The sequence below is a fragment of the Rosa chinensis genome, chromosome 7 (genome assembly GCF_002994745.2).
Source record: "Rosa chinensis cultivar Old Blush chromosome 7, RchiOBHm-V2, whole genome shotgun sequence".
NCBI classification, from domain to species: domain Eukaryota; kingdom Viridiplantae; phylum Streptophyta; class Magnoliopsida; order Rosales; family Rosaceae; genus Rosa; species Rosa chinensis.
Window position 1 is genome coordinate 1,020,761 of NC_037094.1, and position 13,223 is coordinate 1,033,983.

General features: G+C 45.0%; 1 pseudogene; it reads right to left on the minus strand.

Annotated features, from left to right (window-relative positions):
* Nucleotides 1-8,376: 8,376 nt before the first annotated feature.
* LOC112176225 lies at nt 8,377-9,752 on the minus strand (annotated as a pseudogene).
* Between the last annotated feature and the right edge of the window lie 3,471 nt (nt 9,753-13,223).

Sequence of the window (13,223 nt, forward strand, 5' to 3'; positions counted from 1 at the left end):
TTGATGTCCAAAGGTAAAACCGCGTCGTGACCAAACATGAGTGCATAGGGCGTTGTGGTAGTAGGAGTTCGCTTTGAAGTGCGATAGGCCCACAACGTTTCATACAATGTCTCGTGCCATTAGCGAGGGTTTTCAACAAGCATCTTCTTCAGTAGGGTAATGATAATCTTGTTACTGGCCTCTGCTTAACCATTAGACTGAGCGTAATAAGGTGTGCTGTGGAGAAACTGGATGCCCAAGTCGTTGACGAGCTGCTCCACATCACCACCCATAAATGCTGCTCCCCTGTCCGATACTAACACCTCAGGGACGCCGAACCTGCATATAATATTTCGAAAGATGAATTGGCGAATGGTTGCTCCAGTGGCCTCCTTCAAAGGTTCAGCTTCCACCCATTTAGTGAAGAAATCCGTAGCGACGATGATGAACTTGTGTTGGTGTGACGAATGGGGATGAATCATGCCAATCAAGTCCAATGCCCAGCCTCGCGCAGGCCCCCTAGTGTTCATAGGCTACATGGGAATATGCTGAACTGGTCCATGAGCCTGGCAATCCTAACAGCCTTTCGCGAACGTGATACAGTCTTTCAAAATGCTGGGCCAATAATACCCATGTCGCCTGATGAGCCAATGCATCTTTGGACCCGCTTGATGGGCTCCACATACACCGACATGTGCTTCTTGCATCAAACGCTTCGCATCGCGGCCAAACACACACCGGAAATCTATGCCATCTTCGCCGCGTCGACGCAGCTCATTGCCTCTGAGGAAGTAATTTAAGGCAAGAAAACGAGTCTTCCTGTCTGCAGCGGCGTCTGGTTGCTTTAGGTAAGTAATCAAAGGGATGCGCCAGTCTATATCAATAGGTTCGAGGACCGCGACGACTGGATCGTCTGGCGGCTCAGGTCGCGCGAGCCAAGAAGGCAGCGTGCGTTGTTCAACTTTCAGGATTCACTCGCGAACCCCATATTTCAAAGTAATGCCCGTAGCTAGTTGAGCAAGTTCATTGTTCGCAAAGTTGCGCTCACAAGGAATATATTCCAAATCCACGTCATTGAATTGATCCAGAAGTTCAATGGCATGATGCAAATATGGTACAAGCAAGCAGCTCACACACCTGTACTTCTCTTGAAGTTGATTTATGACAAGCAAAGAATCACCGCGTACTTGGACATCTCTTACTCCTAGCTCCAGTAACACCTCTAGGCCAATAATGAGGGGCTCATACTCTGCTTGATTATTGGTACACTTAAACTCTAATTGGAAAGAATAAGAAAAACGATCGCCCGCTGGGTTTTCCAGAACAATCCCTGCCCCTGCTAGTGTTTCTGTTCTTGAGCCATCAAACAATAATATCCAGGGTTGAAGGGAGATTATGGCTTGATACCAAATAGCATATTCTGGAATGCGGGCCAAATCTGGTCGAGTTATGGTTGCGGTCGCTATCTCTAACTCTTTCACTATGGGGACATCCAACATAGGGTGATGTGCTAGAAAGTCTGCGATGGCTTGTCCCTTCACTGCTTTCTGTGGAACTTATTGTAGCGAGAATTCGGATAAGGCCAGTACCCACTTGCCAATACGACCTCGCAGAATAGGTCGCGATAGCATGTACTTAACCAGGTCGGTTTGAGCGATAATGCAAGTGGTAAAGGATAACATGTAGTGTCGCAACTTGCATGCTGAGAAGTACAATATAAGACACAATTTTTCCATGGGAGTATACCTGGTTTCGCAATCCGTCAGTGTCCTACTGAGGTAAAAAATGGCATGCTAGACACCTTCCTCATCATCCTGGGCGAGTAGGCTACCAATGGACGCCTCAGTTGCTGAAATATACAGCTTTAATGGAAATCTAGCTCTAGGTGGAACGAGTACTGGCGGACTCGCCAGATAGGCCTTAATTTTGTCAAAAGCCTCTTGGTGTTGAGGTTCCCACACAAACTCGTTTTGTCCTTGTAGTCTCAGTAGTGGGGAAAAAGGCTGGATTTTACATGCAGAGTTAGATATGAAACGTCTCAGGAAGTTGATCTTACCCAGTAATCGTTGTAACTCTTTCTTTGTGCGCGGGGAAGAGGCGTTGATGACTGCGCTTGCCTTATCCTCAAGGACCTCAATACCCCTTTGATGGACAATGAATCCCAGAAAATCTCCTGCTTGAACTCCGAAAACGCACTTGGCGGGGTTTATCTTGAGCTTGTGCAGCCGCATCCACATCCGCTCGAAGACTTTCCTGAGATCCGTGATGTGATCCCAGCGCTGCTTGGACTTGACGACCACGTCATCAATGTAAACCTCTAAAATCTTCCCCAGGATGTCGTGGAAAATTAGGTTCATGGCTCTCTGATACGTAGCCCCAGCATTCTTCAGTCCAAAAGGCATAACCACGTATTCAAAAATGCCCGCGAACCCTGGACAACGGAACACGATTTTGTGTCTGTCTTCCTCCGCAATCGGAATCTGGTGATACCCAGCAGTTCCGTCCATGAAGGATAACAATTCATGTCCTGCCACTGCATCCACCAACATATCCGCGATCGGCGTGGGGTAGACGTCTTTAGGCGTAGAGACATTAAGGTCTCTGTAGTCCACGTAGACCCTCATCTTACCATTCTTCTTACGGACTGGCACGATATTGGACAGCCACTGATTGTATTTGGCCATTCAAATGATGCCTGACCTGTGCATCTTTTCAACTTCTTCTTTGACCAAAACTTGGGTCTCGGAGTTCATTCTTCTCGGCTCTTGCTTCACATGCCTCTTGTCAGGGAGTGTTGGTAGTTGATGGCAAACCAAGTCTGGTGATATGCCGGGCATGTCTTCATATTTCTCTGCGAAGCAGTCTTTGAACTCCAGTAATAAATCAATGAGCCTCTGTTTCTCGCTAGGCTCTAAGTAAGCACTGATAGCCACTTCCATAGGTTCAGCTGCTGTTCCAAGATTGACTTTCTCTGTAAGATCCCTGACCTTTGGAGGGGTGTCATCCAGCGCTGCTGGAGCCAACTGAATTTCTTCTTCGTCTTCTTTTTCTTGGTCAGAGAACTCCTCGTTGACAATTTCCAAGGTCGCGACATGATCATAGGCCTCTTTTTCCACCAGGTACGAGGATAGTCTTTCGTACAGCGAGTAGAAGGCCTCTATCCCTTCCTCTGGAAGGTTGTAATCCATTAATTGTTTAAGGGTTTGGGCACAGCGTGGCCAAGCCTTTCCAAGCCTTCTTTTGCTAGCGTAAGCCCCCACTGTGCCAATTCAGAGGCCGTCACCCCTGTGGGGCGGCCTTTGTCATCGATGCCACTAACTTGCAATGGAGTAATTGGCTCCAAGTAGTACATGGCATCTACATAGTTCGCGGAAACTGGGAATGGGCGAGGATCGGCTTTAATCACCTCAGCTTGATCTATTACCCTATTCCACATCACCAGTTCCTGGTAGAGAGTTGAAGGAACACAATAGCTCCGGTGAATCTAGTCTCGCCCTAGGATGGCGCTATAGGCCGCGTAACAGTCTTTCACGAGGAAAGCATAGACTCCCTCTGCTGATCCTACCTTGATAAGTAGAAACAATAAGCCCAAAGTCTTTTGTGATTGTCCCCGCGAAGTTCTTCAGCGTGAGGGATGTAGACTGGATCTTCTCTTTCTTGATCCCAAGTAAATGCATGGTTCTTGTGGTGATAACATTGACAGCGACCCCTGTGTCGACCATGACCTTACTGACCTTAGTGCCAGCAATCTCCATTGTTATATATAAAGGTCGCATGTGCTGAACCATTGCGGGCGTTGGTCTTGTGAAGCTCATAAAGAAACCTTTACCCTCAGCGTCTTCAATCTCAAGAACTACTGCCTCTGCTAAAGGTGTTGTTGCAGCCGATGTGATTTGCAGAGGCTGATCGGTACCTTCTTCATTCTCCACACACTCCTGCGCGGTGATTGGCAAAGCATATCTCGCGGGAAGTACATAGACCATATTGCAGGAAGTATCAACCGCCTCAGTTTCGTCTATGTCGTCCTCCAGGTTGAGCTTCGGCTCTCCCACCGGGATGTCAGTGTTGAACTGCTTTGTCAGCCGGTCTACCAATGACTCTTCTGTAAGGCCTTTTACCTCACACTGTTTTTGTTCCTACAGCTCGGCCATCAACAATGGCGGGTTTGATCTTTGTTCCACTGCAAGTATCTCCTTTGGGGGCGCGACCACCAGACTTTAGACTTTTTTAGGTCTCCACTGTAAAGCTTCTGCAGTGCTGCCCTTGCCCCCCAATCTCTCAAAAGCTGAAGGTTTGGCTTCTGGTTCCTCTCGAAACAACCTGCGCCTAACATGTGGCCGCCTAGTTGGCGAGTTGTCTTTCCTAGCTAGCGGAGGTGTCCTTTCTGTCGTGATCCTGCAGAAAATACTAGGCTTAGAGGCTCTTGATTCTGAGCACAGCTGCTTTTGAAAGCTGCGAGGAGCCACTAATGGCTTAGCAGCTAATGCCTCCATCTTCTTCTGATATTGCTCAAGAGATTTAACTAGTTGCGACGACTTGATTAGGCCCTGATCCAGAGCTTCTAAGGCGCGCTTGGCTTCTTCGAACCTGCACTGCAATTTCCTTTTCTTGGAAGGGCTGATCTCCACTGCTTTCCCCTTCTCTCTGGTATACCATTTGCCTTCCTTGATAGTGGACGTTGAAGCAGGAGGAATGTAAGGTTTGGCCACGACATCTTTGTGCTCATTCCAAGCCTTTCCTTCTTGTTTATGATCGGCCGCGGCCGTTTTCAATTTCTTGAACAAGTTGGAATCCTTTGGGGATGGTGGTGACTTTACCTCATCTCTCGCCTTTGGGATAGAAGGCTAGTAGTTTTGTGATGGTGAAGCCCATTTGATTGGCGGGAGGGAACCAAACGAAATGTCTGCTCAACTTCTTCTTGCGACACTTGGATGCTGCATTCTTCTTTGCATCGCGAGCAAAGGACCACTGGTGAGGCTTCGTTGATGGGCTTAGCTTTTTTCTTTACAGGGGTTTCCTCCCCTTCATCCCTCTCTTCTTTCCCCTTTGTAGTCAAATCCAAGATTGGTTTCCTCTGGTTTTTCTTGGGCTAGTTCACATCAACCATACTGACTCCGGTATCCGGAAAAGGGTTCAAGTCTACTAGTGCTGCCGCGGCCATCGAAGCTTCTACCTGCAAGCTGCTGTTATTGAGCCATACCTGAATTTGGTCCTTTAGCTTCACATAATCAGCTGTGTTATGGTTCCACAAGTTGTGGAATTTGCAGTACTTCTTCCCTTTCAGCTGATCCAGTCGAGGGAAAGGGCCAAAGTCTGTTTTCACCATCTTCGCGGCAATCATCTCATCCAGAATCTCATGTGCCTTATTGGCATCATATGTATATGTCGCGAACTCAGGTTTGGTGAAAGCCACAGACTTGAGTTTGACAGGCTCCTTAGATATCTTTAACTGCTTGAGGGTCAAATTCTTCCTACCTGTCAACTCTAGCGCGGAGACGTCGTTCTCTTCTTCTTCAACTTCATCTTCACCCTGGAAAACCTCTTCCCCTTGATGGTGATAGTAAGGATCATAGGTTGGCTGTAAGTATCCACGAGCTGCCACTGTGCGGTGTTTCCCTGGCACATATGTTCCTTTGGACGCATTTTTCCTAGCATCAGTCTCTCTGAGGAGATGCTCAAAGCTACCCACCTCTGTGATCAGTTCTCCCATTGACTGGATCATGCTGCCATGTTGCTTCTTTCGTTGGCGCGGTTCCAAACTCTTGATCGCTAGCTTGACCAATTCTTTTTCAGGAAGTAGCACACTCAGTTTGGCTTTCTGGATCTGAAAGTGTTGAAGATAGGCAACGGCAGACTCGGTGGGTTGTTGGGACATCTGAGTAAGAGAGGCCAAATCGACCTTGGGCTCAATGGCTCCAAAAGTTTCTCAGAAGAGCTTTTCCATTGCGGGCCAATCTGCCACTGTTCCTGGTCGGAGTTTGGAAAACCATCTAAAGGTAGCTCCAGAAAGAGAAGAGCCAAAGATCCTGCACTTAAGGATGTCATCATTCTGGTATTGGCCTCATTGCACCCTGAACCTGGCCAAATGAGTTGCCGCGTTCTCATTGTCCTCCCCTGAAAAAGTAGAAAATATGATATTCTTATAACCTCTTGGAAAGGGCGCGAGCATTATATATGGCGGGAAAGGTCCCTCATAGACCCCATCCATTTGGACCCTAGGGTTAGCCAGCCTGATCATCTCCTCTACCTCTTCACGTCTCACATACTCTGGACCAGGAGGAGGAAGAGGAGGAGGATTCACCACAGTCTGGCTAGCAACCTGCAAGGGTACAGTTTGGCTAGCAGCCGCTGTTCCTTCCCTTAGGCGAATAGTCTGGGGATTAGCAGACTGCTGAAGAGTTACCTCTGGTACGGGCAGATCCTTGACCAACGCTATTATCTTGACGGGGTTGCCTGCCTGGTCAATGCCGTAGTAATTGTCTGGGAGTTCATGATAGACATTCTCCGCCCCGTCGCTGTCGTACTGAGTAAACACTACAGGATCAGCTGGAGTACCATCACTAATCTTCTGGATCTTATCCTTTTGTGAGGATGATGGAGCAGCCTTGTTACCACCAATCACCAAAGCTCTTTCCTTATTTCTGGTTGATGCGGTAACAGCCGTTGCAGGAGGTGTGGCCGTACTGCTGCTAGCCTTCTCGCGAGCGTTTGGTGGTATATACTTACCAGAACCAGAGGGCTGACCAAGTGAGCCAAGGATGGCGTTAGGATCGCCTAGAGCTTTGTTCAATACTTCTTTAGCCTGGTTTAATTCGGCTCTGTGCATGGCGACCTCTGTTGCAAGATTAGAACCATCCTTGCGAAGACCTGCCAAATCTGACGCAGTCTGCTTGGTTTGGCTCGCGATAGCTTTCATAATTTCTTTTTGATGTTGACTCTGCTCATCAGCGATACCTCTGACATGGGCCCTTACTGCATTCTCTGATCGTGCGATTTGTTGCTTAGTATCCTCAGCATGTTGGGCAATGCGCTGGTCTAGTTTGCGTATAAGCTGGTCTGTTTTCGCGGTTTCCCTGTCAAAGTCAGTAGCTACCTTCACACGATGGTTCTCGATATTCTCCATGATGATCACGAGTTTTTCCTCGAAGGTCGCTTTCTCTGGAATAGGCTTCGGAACGAAAGCCTCTCTTTCTTCACTTTCCGCGGCATCAGAAACAACGGTAATGTTGACAGGCTCACTTGCCTGGTTAGTAGTGACACTTTGACCCTCAGTAGCGGTCAGGTGATTCTCTCCCTGTTCAATTGACATGTTGGTTGATTGGGGGTAATGAGAAAACCTTTGAGTCACTTGTTCTTCAGAAAGACCACGACAGTCCGCGCGAAAGTGCGGTCTGTAACTGGAGGTCTTATGCTTTGAGCAGTTAGTGTAAACCTTTTGATAAGGGTTTTCGCTTGACTTTCCAATAGTTACGTTCGCGAAAATCTACTGGTCCCACTGGGCGTGCCAAAATGTTTGACGCGAAAATCCAGTATGGTACAAACTGTCTCTTTTGAATGCGCGAGCGTGCCAGCACTGTAGGGTGCAGTCGTCGGAGTGTCCCTTGACCTAACTTCTTCTCAAACGATGTGGATGAGGAGAGCACCAACCTCGTCACAAGGTTCTTTTCTCTGCCTTCCAGAAAAGGACTTCTTGCCTTACTGGTAAGGGCTTTGGTTGTGATCTCTTCGCGTCGCCGAATCGATACTCAACGTTGTAGGTTGAGCAGAGCAATCACTGGGAAGTTTGGATAAAGCACAGGGTTTACTAAAGCGTGACTTTAGCTTCGCGGGGGTTGCGAGGGAGTTACCCTTGCTTCGCTGGTAGTATCGGTGGTAGTAGCACTAACAGTCGGCTCTTGGAGAGACTAGGACTGGAAGTACGGTCGTCGGGTTTCAACTAGGTTGAAGGTTTGCTCCGGGGAGGCTTGATAATCCAAGGGATTGATTGATTTGAGAGTCGTCTTTGATTTGTCCTTGAAACCTGGTATTTATACCTAGAGTTTTGACTGTTCCTTGTCATAGAAGGATTATTGATTGAAGTTTCCTATTCAATCTCTGCTACCTGACTCTAATAAGGGCTCGTTTTCCTTATAGGTTTCGGAATGGGCGAAGCTGTAACCCAATTCCAAGTAGACTTATTTTTGGGCCGCAGGTATCGGCCTGCTATGCTAAATCCACTAAAGGATCTTGCCAAAATTACTTTTGGGCTTAAACAGAACTCATCTAGAATCTCTTCTCCAAAATGCCCCCGAAGAAAATTCTCCATTCCAGCTCGCGCAGTTGAGAGAAAAACATTGGGCTGCATCTATTCTTGAGGCAAGTTTTCCATTCTCTCTATGCTGAAACATCCATTCTCTTTCACAATGGCTTCCACTTCTTGGAGAGAAGCATTATATATTTATATATCGGTAGATTGAAGGAGTCCATTTTGTCTTCGGCAATGATACCCTATACAGGAAAATGAAAAGTCAATCACCACCATTTAAGTCTTAACTTCAAGAACTTTATAATTACATGCTTTTTTGATAATACCTTATGTGCAAGACTGCAATGAAAGAAAATTTTGCACCTTCTTGGCCACGTCCATGAGGCAGGAACCAAATAGGTCTAGTCCCATGTTGTAATAGTTTTGTGCATGAGGGGTTTCATCAGGGCGGCCGGGAACAACAAACGCCATCAACCCTCCACCGACGTTCTCTTGTGCTCGAGCACTTAGAAAGCACTCCATGTCTTTGGCATATTGAGCTGAATATGCCTCGACAACTTGGTGTGCAGAATTTGAGTAATGAATCCTGCCTTTGTTCCAAGCAGGGGAACTCCTGTCCAGAACTTCCTCAGGCACTTTAGAGAGACATTGCAGAGAAAATGAAGAGTATACAGAGTGAAGATGTGCCTTGGGAAACAAGCGAGAGTAAAAAGATCCTGGTACGCCAGTTGAGAAGTAGTTCCTGTCTGGCGTGAGGGATTGGAAGAGCTTATTGAAATTATTTCCAGCTGAAAAAGACTTGAAACTCGGGGACCTCAGAATTGCGCCCTCGGGTTCGGTACTTTTCCTCCACAGCTTCAAGTATGTTTTGCACAGCTACGAACGTGTTAGGCCCCACTGCACAGCCTAGATCTATAACTCGAAAGGCGTTTGAGGATGAGAAGCTTTCGATGTCAAGCTTGTCGATAACTGCCTCTTTGATCAGTTCCTTGGCAGCATCTATAGCATTTCTCTGAAAAAATGAAGCTAATGGGTTACTTTGTTCCCATCAACATATTGCAATATGTTGGAAATTTGGTTGATGGATGCTACTTCCGTCACCATATTTTGATTCTTCTACAAAATCACACAAATACAATATAATTTAATAACAAATAATTATCATTATTTTATTGTCATATAGATTAAAAAAACAATAATTATAAGACTTATCTCTTGAATTTGTAGGCTTCCAAGGAACACATCATTCGAAAATAGTTTAAGGTTGAGGCGTGTAAACACTGCCCTTAAGAGTAGATTTCGCCCCTCGGAGACAATGTCTCGATGTAGCAGGTTAGTGGCGCCCTACCCTTCAGGGTACAACAACCGTTAATCCTTGTAAGCGTACACTCCCAATACTTTGATCCTAGACCAGCTTGATAATTTCCTTTGGCATAGGAAAGAAGGAATATTGAGGGCATAAAATTAACTAGAATATGAGAAAAGAACTCTTGAGGAGAATGTATGGTGATCATACACATACATCCATAATAGGAAGGAAATGAGGGTATATATATGACTCGGCAAAGAAGACTAGTAATTAAGGTACGATAATGATCATCAATATTCATAATGTTGGCTTTTGTAACTGATATGGAAAAGCTTACTGGTCAACAATGGATAAAGAAGCAATTAACATTCCTCATAATTGTAACGGATGTAGTGAAAATAATGCCTCACAATTGTAACGGATGTAGTGAAAATAAATGATATACCAACTTATGCAATGAAGGTTTTATTGGAAAACAAAGCACCAAATAATTGGCTATGATTAAACTCAATAAATAATATTGTATTTTGAAATATCTAAAATTCCAACACAATATACAAAGAAGTTTGTAATGTTCATAAATGGAAAGCGACATGCTTGCTAATTTGCTAGACCTGAAAAGAAGAGTTTTTGATATAGCTGTAGAGACTATCTGCACCGTTCACTCTTGTTGCCATCTCTTTCTTGTTGCCTTCTATGATTTTGATCACTTCATCTATAATCCCCTATTTATAGCATAGGTCCGGATAGAGGTGGCAAACGGGCCACTAAGCACAAGCACGGCACGGGCCCGGCAAGCTTAAAAGCGGCCCGGCACGGCCCAAGCCCGTTAATGGCCCGGCACGACCCGTGCACGTTAGAATAACGGGTCGGGCTGTGCCTAAGAATATTGGCCCATTGGCCCGGCCCGGCCCGAGCCCGTAATGGGCCCGGCACGGCCCGAGCACGACATATTGTGGGCCGGCCCGTTACAAACACAAAATTTCATTTTGTTTTTAAAAATATTAAAAAACTACAATGATGAGATTTGAATATGAGACATTTTTATTTAAAATCTCATGACAATTCCACCAATATTTTCTTTTAGAGTTAAATACTGTTTACTCTCTATACTTATAGGGTTTCATCGTTTCAGTCCCTGACATTCGAATTTCACCTAAAAACTCCTCGAACTCTCAATTTCCTCCTAATTAGTCCCTGCCGTCAAGCTCCGTCCAAATTGTCCGTTAAATTGCTGACGTGGCATCCATTTCACCTCAAAATGTCTATTTTACCCTCATCATTGATTTTATTTAAAAAAAAAAAAAATTCTCTCTGTTTTTTTTTTTTCCTTTTTTCTTTTTACCCCTTTCTTCTTCCACCATGTCAAGATGGAAATGCAGCAGCTGCTAAGCATGGGCTTCCCCACAGACTTCCCCACCGGAGCCCTCGCGGCCACCAGCGACAACTCCACTCTCAAAGCCACCGATTGGATTCTCAACCGCAATTCCTCCACCACCGCCGCCACCTCTCAACCCAATCTCGATTGCTTCTTCCTCTCCCAATCCACAAATTCACAATCCCAAGACAAACATGAACCAGAAGAACAACAGTCCACCCCAACCTCCCAACTCCCCAAGCGCTGCAAACTTCTCATCCCAGAAACCCCACCCCCCACTACCTCAGATAAACCCGCAACCGTCGCGGCCCACAACCAGCCCTTGTCGGAGCGCATGCAGCCCAGGACCCTAAACGACGTTGTCAGCCAAGACTTTCTCTTGCTCCTCTCTGATATCTTCTCTCTCTAATTTGACCTCATTACTCTTTGATTCGACCTCTTCAAGCTCAACACCAAAACCAACAACATCCACATAGTAGTACTCGACCCACTTTCTTAACCAAATCGCACAACCCAAATTCTATACTACATGTTTGGCCAGAGAGCGTCGTCGAAAGACGGAGTTGAGGAGGAGGACGACGACGACGACAACCGGATCGTAGATTTCTCCAAGTCGAGATCGGTGCGGAGGAGGCTTTCACTTACTCTGAAACTCTAGGGAAATAGCCGATCAGCGACTCTAGTCTTTCCACCACGACCTCCACGTCCCCCGCCGCAACTCGGATCGCTTCGGCCCCCTCCCCTACAAAGACATATCGGAACCGGGATCGGGCTGGACCTATTCGTGATGGTAAGAATATGAGGAGTTGTAAAGATTTGGACTTTGTTGGATTTGATCAATTTGGTTTAGGTTGAGGTTGGTATTGATAGGGATTTGATTTGGTTTAGGGGAAGGTAAGAATCTGATGATGGTTTGGTTTGGATTTTCACTGATTTCATAATCGTCGGTGATGAGGATGGTGAAGCATCCAACATCTTCGAGCTCCATGAGATGATGGCGAGCAAGTCTAGATTCTCCTCCTTCTTCAGTTGAAAGAAGAAGATGGAGAGAAAGCTGGGTTTGTTTTTGGAGGAAGAAGAAGACGGAGAGGGGGAGAGAGAGAGTTGGAAGAAGAAGGGATCAAAAGAAAAAAGAAAAAAAAAACAGAGAAAAAAAAATTGGAAAAAAAACCGTGAGGGTAAAATAGACATTTTGATGTGAAATGGATGCCACGTCAGCAATTTAACAGATAATTTGGACGGAGCTTGACGGCAAGGACTAATTGGGAGGAAATTGAGAGTTCGAGGAGTTTTTAGGTGAAATTCGAACGTCAAGGACTGAAACGATGAAACCCTATAAGTATAGGGAGTAAACAATATTTAACTCTTTCTTTTATATTGTCAAAATAATGAAACAAAACATTATATCCTTGTTTTGACATAAGTATTTTTTCTAAATATTAAATATATGTTTATTAATAAAGACTAATCTCATACTAATATAACTATAGAATGAAGGAAAGAATAATATATACTAAATCTTCATTATATTAATAAAGATTAATCTCACAATAATATACTAAAAACAATACATTGTGAGTTTTTTCTTTCTTTCTTTCTTATAGTGGAATATAAAAAATTATTAGAAATCTAATTTTAAAAAGCTAAGATTAAGAAAAACATTGTAAAACTTAATTTATTTTAATTTTCTAAATAGTTAAATAAAATTAATTTTTATTTGTTCAAATTAAGATTTTAAAATAGTGTTTTATAGTGGGTAGGCACGAGCACGGCCCGTTATTGACCCGGCACGAGCACGGCCCGGCACGATATGAGCTCGGGCCATGGGCCGGGCCGGGCTTAATGTTTAAGTAAATGGGCCGGCACGAGCCCGGCACGATAATAAATGGGCCGGCCCAAGCACGGCACGAAGCACGACTAGGCCCGCTTAAAATGGGTCGGGCCGGGCCGGGCCGGCCCGTTTGCCACCTCTAGGTCCGGATCATGAGACACCATATTTTACACAACTTTTTACACATCTTGCGAGCCATTAGATTTAAAAACATTTAAGGGCTGGATTTGTTGTTTGAATGATGTCAACACAACATCAAGTGATGTGGAAAATGACATGATATTACATATTTTCAATCAAAAATTATAACACATTAAAATTTTCTTTATTAAAAGAAAAAAAAACAAAATCAAAATTTGGCGAATACTTTTTCTTATCAGAAATTATACATAGCCAAAAGAAAAGAAGAAGAAGATGAATAGAAGAAGAACAAATGCCAAAAGAAAGAAAGAAAAAAGGAAAAAGGAAGAGCAGAAAATAT